The following is a 10,276-nucleotide window of genomic DNA, read 5'->3' on the forward strand; positions in this document are numbered from 1 at the left end:
GACATCCATCCATGTCAGTGGACTCAATTTGGCATCAAAAAGACACAGGCTGATGAACTAGATAAGAAAACAGAATCCATCCTCCTGATGCATACAAGAAACACACCTCAACATCAAAGACATTACCTCAGTGTAAAGGGTTCAAAAAAGATTTTCCAATGCCTTGGACCAAACCAAGCCCTCTGAATGTGGGTACCAGGTAGGAGGCCAAGACAGTCTATGGAACCTCTAACAGTGGAGCCAGGATTTATTCCTAAGTCACAAAGGGACTTTGGGAACCCTTTCCCTATGGAGGGATACTATCGCAGCTCAGATATGGAAAGGAGGGCCTGAGTCCTCCATCAAATGATGTGATGGACTTTGATGATCTCATGGAGGTTCTCTTTATCCCTTGGGAGTGGGTGGCAGGTGGGTTGGGGGTCGGTAGGAAGCATCAGAGGATGGGAGGGAGAAGGAATGGGGGATGGATATGCAAATAAGAGTGTTTCTAAAAATAAAAAAAAAATCCAATCAAACGGACCTAAGGAGAAAGCTGGTGTAGCCATCTATCCTAGTATCTACCAAAATAGACCTCCAACCAAAATTAGTCAAAAGACATAGAGAAAGATGTTTCATATTCATCAAAGGAAAAATCCACCAAGAATTCTAAACGTGAGTGCCCCAAATGCAAAAACACCCTCATTTATAAAAGAAATGTTACTAAAGCTTAAATGACACATATAACTCCACACAATAATAATGAAAAAAACTTTAATACACTACTCTCTCCAATAGACAGGTCATCCAGAGAGAAGTTAAACAGAGAAATAATGGAACTAACAGACTTTGTGATTTAAATTGACCTAACAGATATCTACAGAACATTTCACCACCCCCAAAATATATATACCTTCTTCTCAGCACCTCATGGGACCTTCTCCAATATTGACCATATACTTGGCCACCAAGCAACTCTCAACAGATACAAAAAATTGAACTATTTGCAATAGCCAGAGACTGAAAAAAACCTAGATGCTATAATCACTCCCACTAGAAACACTTCCTCTAGGAATATAAGATAAGCCTGTTTCTGGCAGATAACTTAAAAACAGCTACAGGATTTTCAAACAAGTAAGAAACATGACTATGTTGTACTCTAGTAATCCCACCATGGGGTAGATTCTCAGTTCAAAGACACTGCTTGGCATGTTAAAATACCTGCTACATACCCATGTCGACTGAAGACTGTTATACAGTCACTGAAAAAAGATAACAGACCATGTAGCCATTGATGAGCACATGAGTAAAGAAAATGTGGTGTGCATATAATAGAATATCACTCAGCCCTGTGAAAAGAAAGAAATCCTGTAGTTCATGACCATATGGATAGAAGTGTGTGTGTGGGGGGGATTATTAAGTGAAATACATAAAAAGGAAATACTGCGTGTTATCATTCACATGAAAAATCTAAAGTAGTCAAACTCTTAGAAAACAGAGACCAAACCAGTGGTTGCCAGGCGGGTCAAGATATATAAATTTTCACCAGTATATAAGGAATTAGTTCAATACATCTATTGCAATTCATGCTGACTATTGGTAATACTTGTGCACACTATTCCTGGAAAGAATGCTAACAGAACAGATTTTAAGAGTCCCCACTAAAAAAAAAAAAATTTCAATGTAGTACATGTGCCAATTAGGACAACTTAACTATCATAATATATGCATATTTTAAAATGTCATCTTATGCATGGTAAATGTATGTTATAGATTTGAAAATTCATAGACTAAAAATGTTATTTCTTTAAGAAGCCCAAAACTGCATATCTCACCTTTGGGTTATTAATTCTGAACATGGTTATTTCTGAGTTCCATGCAATCTTGATACTTCCCTGTCCATGAAGATATATGTTGAGGGAGGTGGGGGAAGGCTTGTGGTCATCCAAACGTGTTTCCACTGGAAGCCTAGAGCCCTCGAATCCACGTTGGGTCCTTAGGTTTTCGGAGAGTCACACTCTTCTGTATTCTTGGCTAGCTCATCCCAAGCTCACATCTCTGTTTGGAGTTTTTCACTCTTCCATTGACCATGACCATGACCACTCTGTCTCCAGAGTGCTGCCTGAATGGCCTCTGTGTTCACCTTCCCTGTAACATTTATAATACAATGAAGATGTATTGCTCACTCTGTGTCCCTGTTCTTATTCTCAAACATTTACATTCAGGCTTTTGAGGTTTCTTGCTTGACTTTGCATACTTGGTTACTATTTCCAAATTTCTCTGTGCATTGTGTTATCTGTTTCTGTGTTCCACTTACCTTTTACAGGATTAGGCAAGAATTGGAGATAAGCAGCATATACAAGAGCAAAGCTTAGTTTGGCTCAAGGTTTCTGGGGTTTCAGTTCATGGTCCTTTGCCCATATTGCTTTTAAGCCAGTGGTAAGGTAGTTGGGGTTATGTGACAAAGTATTAATGCTCACCACATGCCACAAAGTGAAATGAGAAAGGGAAAAATATCCCATTGTCCCCTTTGAGGTCATGCCCCAGTGATCTGAGGTCTAGACTCCCCCTTTTAAAAATTCTGCCATTTCTCAATAACACCACTTTGGAATAAAGCCTTTGAATCAAGTGCCTTTGGGGAAATTACCCAACACTTAGCTGTTGCTTTGCCAGGTATTCTGCTATTTTTTCCAAGCATTAGGATGTTATGTTGGCATTCTAGTTCACCTTGCTTTCTCCCTCATGATTTTGTGGTATTTGGTGGCAAAGTTAATTCTGACATATTATTCATCCAGTGTCATTTTTTTATTGATGGCTTTCCTTTTTGCTGGATCATGAGCCCTAGACAAGTATGATATCACTCAATTGTACATGTTTACTGCCTAGCATATAAATAGCATGTACACAGTAAGTGTTCGATACATACTGGTAAAGTTTAATTGAATCAAAAGATTCAGAAATGCAGTTTAAATTGAAATAGCAGTGTCATACTTAAGAAAGAATCCAGAGACCCCCAGAAATCCTTATTGATCATGTTCTTTAAGTGATGGACATCACATTAGGTTGTGAAAGACAGATTTGACAGTATTAAAATACCTACAACATAACACATCACCAAAGAGTTGCAAATGAAAACACTTTTAGTCTCACCCTAAGATTTGCTAAGAAATGAGATTCTAAATGTCTATATATTTATTATCATGTCACTTGAATCCAGGGCTTTGTTCTCTACCATTGCAGCTGCCTCTGAAGCTACCATCTTTTTGTTTTCTCAGCATGCTTCCTATAGAAGGCCAGGTGAGGGGAGAGGATGGAGCAAGGCAAGAGAAGGAGAAGGTAGATGTGATGTATGGTGTATCTGATATACTCTTTGAAACTAATAGCAAAGCCATTGTAAGTCTTGATATCAGTTGTTTTCAATGGCCTTGTTATTGCCAAGTTGATTTTAGAAAGACATTTCAGCAATTTACATTCAGAACACAAACGAGAACAGCTATATACTTACTGTGTAGTTAACACATCACTACAACCACTACTACAACAGCCAGCACCAGTGGTCTCTTTTTGAAAGAAAGGAAGACGGATGGGGTGGTTCATCATTATAATCCCAAAATTTAGGAGGTAGATGCAAGAAGGTCAATAGCTCAAGGTTAATCTTATCTGTAGAGTAAATTCCTTAAGGCCAGTCTGGACCATATGGGACTCTATCAAAACACCATGTACCCAGGATGTAAATTTACATATTTTCCTCACACAATTGCTTTTCTAATTTTATGAAACTCTGTTCAAAGAATACACATTACATTACTACTACACTTTGCTTTATCTATTTTCTTCAGAGACTTGGAACTGAAGGAGTTCTTAAAATGTGCCAGAGTTTCACCATAATATGCTCAGACAATTTTTTTTCTAAGCTGTAAAATAGGGTGCGTCTTGAAAATAAATATGGGCCCTTCAGTAATGGGTTGTGATAGCTGTGCTTGTATTAGAAGCTGGAGTTCTATACGACATAGGTGAAAATACTCAAAACTATCATCTCTCAACTCAAAGACTTCACAATTTTTCAGTGCACTGTGGTGGTTATAGAGATATGTTAACTACATTGTGTTGTGAACCTTGGAGAAGAGGCTTCTGAGATAGAGTAAAGAAAGGGCAAGGACCAAATTAAATGTGATGGGTTGAATATCTGTGCAGTTCTAGTTGTAGTTTAAGAAGTTCTGGGTATGGGGGCTTGGGGAAATGATTAGTTGCAGTAGAACATTAGGAAATTGATCTTATAAAAGAGATCAATGCTTATGAAAGAGATTCCAAAGAAATATCCCATTCTTTTCAACCTATAATGACACAGGAAGAAACCAACCATAAGTAAGAAGACAAAGTCAAGAGATACAAATTCTATAGGCACACTGATCTTAGATTCCACAGGCTCCATAAAAAATTAATTTTCTTATCAGCTGCCCAGTCTATGGCATTTTGTTATAGCAGTGCAAATCACACAATAAGCCAGCATTAAAATCAATCAATGTAGGAAGTGGAGAGGTGAGGAAACAGTGAGGTTGAACTTAAGGTTGCAGAGAGTGATTAAAGTTGTGTGCTGTCCATTGTTGCCTCCACAGGCAGAGCACATGGGATTTAATTGTTTGGTCCTCATTATAAGCTCATCCTTACTTAAGTAAGCGATTAAGGGTACAGAAGACATCAAAGTTATGTACACGCACATGATGTTATTTTTATAGGAAAACCAAAGAGTAGATTGAATATAAACAAAGGAATCACCCTTGATGTGGGCTTACACTGTTACCCTGGCAGTTTCCTACTTCTAGATTCAAGTCAATCTTCTGCTTTATCTCCTGAATGCTGGAATCCACATGCCCTTAATCCTGGATTAAAAAAAATATTAAACATCTTTGTGGGGCATGTCAATATGAAATCAAGGTAAAATTTCTAGCTTGTACCTTTCATTTTACAAGCATTGGAGTAAAATTGGGGTGGGCATGAGAACCGTGATGGATGGATCTGGGCTCTTATGGAGAAAGGAAAAGAGTAGAGTGTGGAAGTTCCCACCAAAAGCTTATGATGCATGGAGAAAGAGCCAGAATAGAATGTTTCCACTGCTCTGTGAATCATGACCATTTTCCTAGTCCTTGTGTTTTAGAAGAAATTGTTCTGCATGGCCTTGAAGGTACTCTTTTGATCAAGCTGTGTATACACTTAGAGAGAAAATTAATTAATCGCAACTGTGATCACTGCTAAAAGCTAGAAATGTAGAATGACCTGAACTGCCTACTCTAATCAGCAAGATCAAAGGCAACTCCCCACAAGTGACCATGACATGGAAACCTAAAAGACAAATAGCTGAGTTCTCCAGGCTCACTGTCTCAACCTTGCGCTATTGACATTTGAGGCTGGGTAATTTTTTACTGAGAGAAGTTTTGTATGTTGTAGGATATATGACAACAATCCTGCCCTTGGCCTCTTGGAAAGAAATGTCACTTCCACCCAGTTGCAACAAGCAGAAATAGCTCTAGACATTTGCCAAAGTCCCTTTGGAAGAAAACGGACACAGAGAGACCCAAAGGCAATATCCTCAGAACAGGGAACCTCACTTGCAGCCACAGGGATAAATGCACAACATAGCTCAGGAGACAGTGGCTGTAGGTGATACCATTTTTCTTATATATGTATGGTGCGTGTGTGCGTGTGTGTGTGTGTGTGTGTGAAAGTGGTAGGTAGAACAAAAATGACCTCATGCACATGGAGATTTTGGAGTCATGAGTACATAGTGCTTTAGCATGGTGGGGAGCAATACCTGCAAATGTCATTACTGAGCCTTTTCTTGCTACATTCCATTGGCCCGTGATAAGGCTAGACATGAACTATTGCAAACGTGGGGTGTAATTTGCACCTTGAGATTCGTGACCCCTGTAGAAATAGATTTTGCTGGCTTCTTGATATTTGTACCTTTGAGGTGACATTAACACCTTTATTTTAATGTTCCCCTCAGATGCTTTCATGATAAACAAGATAGCAACTCAATATAGACTAGCTGTAGTTCAACCTGTTGAACTTTTCAGGCATTAGCGTTATTTTCATTTTCCATTTCTTTCACAGACAGTATAACATGTATTAAATCTGGTACAATGCCTGCCACTTATTTCTCCCGGGGTCTATGTTAACATTTAGGCATCTGTCCTGGTCTGTCCTTGGAGTTCTGAGAGACTATGCCCTCCGCTGCAGTCACTAAGAGCACCACCTGAGTCTATTCACTATGTTCCCTTTTAAAAGAGACACACATATATATGTATATAATCTGCTACACATCCAGCTGTATTATGAATATTTCAGATAAGGTAGTCTGTTTTAGGGATTAGCTTCTAGTGTGAAGCCCTAAAATGGGCTCCATTTTGCATGTTGAACAAAATGCAGGTTGAAACAGTAGACCATTAAGGTATCATGGTACCATGTGTACCATTGTTACCAACAAAATTTTGTTTTTTTTTTCAACAGGCTTTTAAAACCTCTGATGCAACAATCACCCCCAACATCAAGAATGGGTTGCTCTTTTTTGTGTATTGGATGATTTTAACTATCTTGTCATTGACATTCTCTTTTAGTTACTTAACAATCACACTATCAGAGCTGACTAAATTGCTGTGTCCTTTGCTAGCTATAATTCATATCTCAGAAGTTGGCTCGTGTCTGAGCCCAGCCAGTGAGAAGAATATTAGAATACAGTTGTTCTCCAGCACATGAACTAGTAGCCAAGATGTGTGGTTACGTTCCTTTGTCTCCCCTGTACATCATAATGCCATAACGTCAAGTTTTCATAATAGTTTTATTTTTTAATTAACTGGTTCTAGATTAGATTTGGCTTGGAAATTTTTCCTAAGATTGTTTTTGGAAATGTTAGGTTTCCAATTGCATTAAGTAGTTACTCTTAGTGATGAAACTAGTATACAGTGTAATAGTTGGGTTACCATGATTTAATTCCTGACTGGGTCAATTAATGATTTTTTCTTTGTTTTGCCAGGGATGGAATTTGGGCCCTCACAAATAGTGGACTATATCCCAACACTTAATGATTAGTTCTAAATTAATCAGGATAAGTGTTCTGAGCATGTTCCCTTATTTGTAGAACAAGGAACATAATTATACATGAAGTAATGCACAGGTAGTCTCCAAATTACTGCTTGATAGTTTTATTTGTACACACACACTAACAGCAAACATGGAGGAGGCTGAACTCTCTCTAGAACATGACTTATAAACTAGACGTCAGACAAGGGTAAAGTCTCAGCATGATGGACTGTGTTCCACTAATTATCATCTGTTGACCATAACTCCTGCCTTGCGGATGTATTGGCACAATACAAAGTTAGTATAATTATGTCACAATGTATAAAAGTCATAAGGTAAACTATTATTTCAATGACAAAATGAAATTTTATTTGATGGAACAAATATATACCTCCAGATTTAAACTCAAAATTTAAATACTTAGGTGCAATAAAATTAAAACTCCCGCTCCTACAAATTGCATGGATTCTAGAAGAAAGTGCAGGTTTCATAATTCTGCAATTCTGCAAGGAGAAGTAGGAGGAGAGAAGGGAGGAAGGAAGTGTGGGGAAGAAGGAAACAGGAGCTGGGGAGGAAAACAAAGCAGAGAAGAGAAGACAGAAATCTGCCGTGGAACTTCCTTTGAAAAGAGAGTACAGTGTGGGTGAGAGAGAAATCAAGATTAACATATAAAATTAATGAATGGCAATAAAAGGTCTGGACACCACTAGCCCACTCCCACAAACACCCCCAAGGCCTATTTGTTATACAGAGCATGTGTGATGTATTGATGTATAAAAAGGTATGCTGGGTTCACAGCTCTCTTCAGCCCTGCCACAGAGCAAGTAACCTATCCCAGCTATCAGGCCACTTTCTTCCTTTGTTGGAAGTGTTTTTTTTCTCAGTAAACTGTCTCCATTTCTGTTATTATTCATGCATTCTTGGTTCAATTCCTTGTTCTGGGACATAAGAACCTTGAAATTCCAGCAGGGGCCTTTTGGAACCCAATTCAGGTCTAAAACAGCTGAATTGAAGAAGCCATAACTTTAAAATGATTTCCATTAACTCAGGTACATCTAAAGTATAGAGTAATTTTTACCAGAAGAAGTGAACTACAATTCTGTGGAAAGACAAGGAAAACACTTAACAGCATAAGATAAATGAAAGAAGCCTATTCAAGAGAATATTCCCAGTATCCTAATTGAATCTGAAAGATGCTTAGAAAGGTTCAATAAAAGTTCAGTGGTTTCAGGGCTTGGAGAGGACAGAGAGTCAGAGCACAGGGTTTTTAGTCTCGTGAAACCTTTCTCCATGTTGCTATAATGTTGGATCCCTACATGACATAAATGTGCCCAAGGCCATAAAACATCTAATTCAGGAGGGAACTCCTAAGTGCAGGCAATGTCTGCTCCTGGATTGTAACATGAGCCACTGGTGGTGAGCGGTGTGGGTGTTGAGACAAGGGAACCTCTGACTCTGTCATGCTTTGCATGACAAACCAGCTCCTTCTGCTGGATGTAGTCATGAACCAAAAACCAGCTTCAAAACTGAGCTCTGTGAGAACAAAGTCAGACAACTTTTGTTCACTCATTCCAATGCTGACAGCCACAACCCCCACAGGTGTTTATAGAACATTCGCTCTGTGTTAAGCCCCCTAATGTGCACGTTTTTAGGGAATCACTCATTTAACCCTCACAGAATCAAGGGAAATGTTCCACTGCTTCTCCTTTTCAAGGTGAGAACACTTCAGCTTAAATGTATTGGGCATCTTTGCAAGGGAAAAGAGTCTTGTGGTAAGGTCGTATGGTAATTTAGAGGAGACCATCAAGAATGCAAACAGCGTAAGTGCAGAAGGATACAGGCCAGCACCCTCCCCCAGCTCTCAGAAATCATAGTAATATCAAGAAGCTCTTGGAATTTCCCTAGACCATGGAGTGGTTAGTCAGGACTTCTTAACTCTATGCTAATGAAAGGAGCTGGCATTTCTGACTCATTTAGGATATGCAAATTGTTGTAACACAGATTAACCTATTTCTTCACAGCTGTAGACTCAGAGTGCTGACAAGCCCCAGATGAAGGTTCAGCACAGGCCCAACAGTTACAAAATGTGTCCTGAGAGAGCATGGTCTTGGAGGTGACTTAGAGAATGAGTGGAGATGGTCATGAAAAGAGGGTTAGTGAGCATAGGGAAGGCCTGGCAGGTGGCAAGAGAAGTATAAGCAAAAGGTTGATGGTGGAAAGAGCTCTGGCTTTCAGCAGCCATAAAGAAGCAAATAAAAGGATACTACCTAATTCATTGTTCAAAGCATGCTACCTGTCCTGGGAAGAACCCAGAGGCTAATTACTTTCTATTTTTCCTGAAAATCCAAGCAATCTAATTGTCTGATTTCCTAAGCCTGAGCAACTGACAGATGAAGGTGATGTTAGAGACAGGTGTTCTTAAAGGAAGTGGAAAAAGCCTGCAGCCATGGGTTTAAAAACTGAAGAAAACAAGCTAATTTGAGGCTCTATTTTGATCTTTGCAGTCCCTCAAAATGATGTTGGAACCTGATCTCCAAAACAGCAACAATAAGAGGTGGTGCCTCCAGGAAGCAAATAGCCCACAATGTCTTGATCTTAGATTTGATCTTAGACTTCCCAGTTATGAGACCTGTGAGGAAATAAATTTCTATTTTGTTTTACGTAGATTACCCAGTCTGCAGCATTTTGCTACAGCAGCACAGATGAGGCAACGTGGATAACTCCTTTTCCATCTTTAAGGCAGGAGGCAGTGGATGGTGCTATTACAAATCGCATATCATGTTAAGGAAAAGTACTACCTTAAGTCTGATGAAGACCATCAGAAAGAGATGTTTAGCAGGCATTTGAGTATGTTATCCTGTGGAGGGAAGTACGAATAAGGAGTAGATTCTGAAGATCAGTGGTTAAAAGGAGGTCTTAGGAATAATGAGAGTAGAGAGGTTGGCTCAGTCATCTTGTAATTACTCAGTGACAAAGTATGTCAGCTAGACTAGGCATCCATTTAAGGAGGTCAGATAAGAGGGCAGAAAAAGCTGGGGAAAGCAAGACTGTTTCTCTGCCTTCGGTCAGATTGTCTTCAGGATGCCCTGAGAGCTCTGGTGTGTGCCTCTTCAATGGTGGTATAAGAAGATAGCTGTCGTCCAAAGCATCACTGAACTCTTGCCATTGTTATGTTAGCGTCTCTAATTCTGTCATTGGAGCAAACATCTCTATTAATGCCGGT

Source organism: Mesocricetus auratus, unplaced genomic scaffold (assembly GCF_017639785.1).
Source record: "Mesocricetus auratus isolate SY011 unplaced genomic scaffold, BCM_Maur_2.0 Super-Scaffold_100023, whole genome shotgun sequence".
Lineage (NCBI taxonomy): Eukaryota > Metazoa > Chordata > Mammalia > Rodentia > Cricetidae > Mesocricetus > Mesocricetus auratus.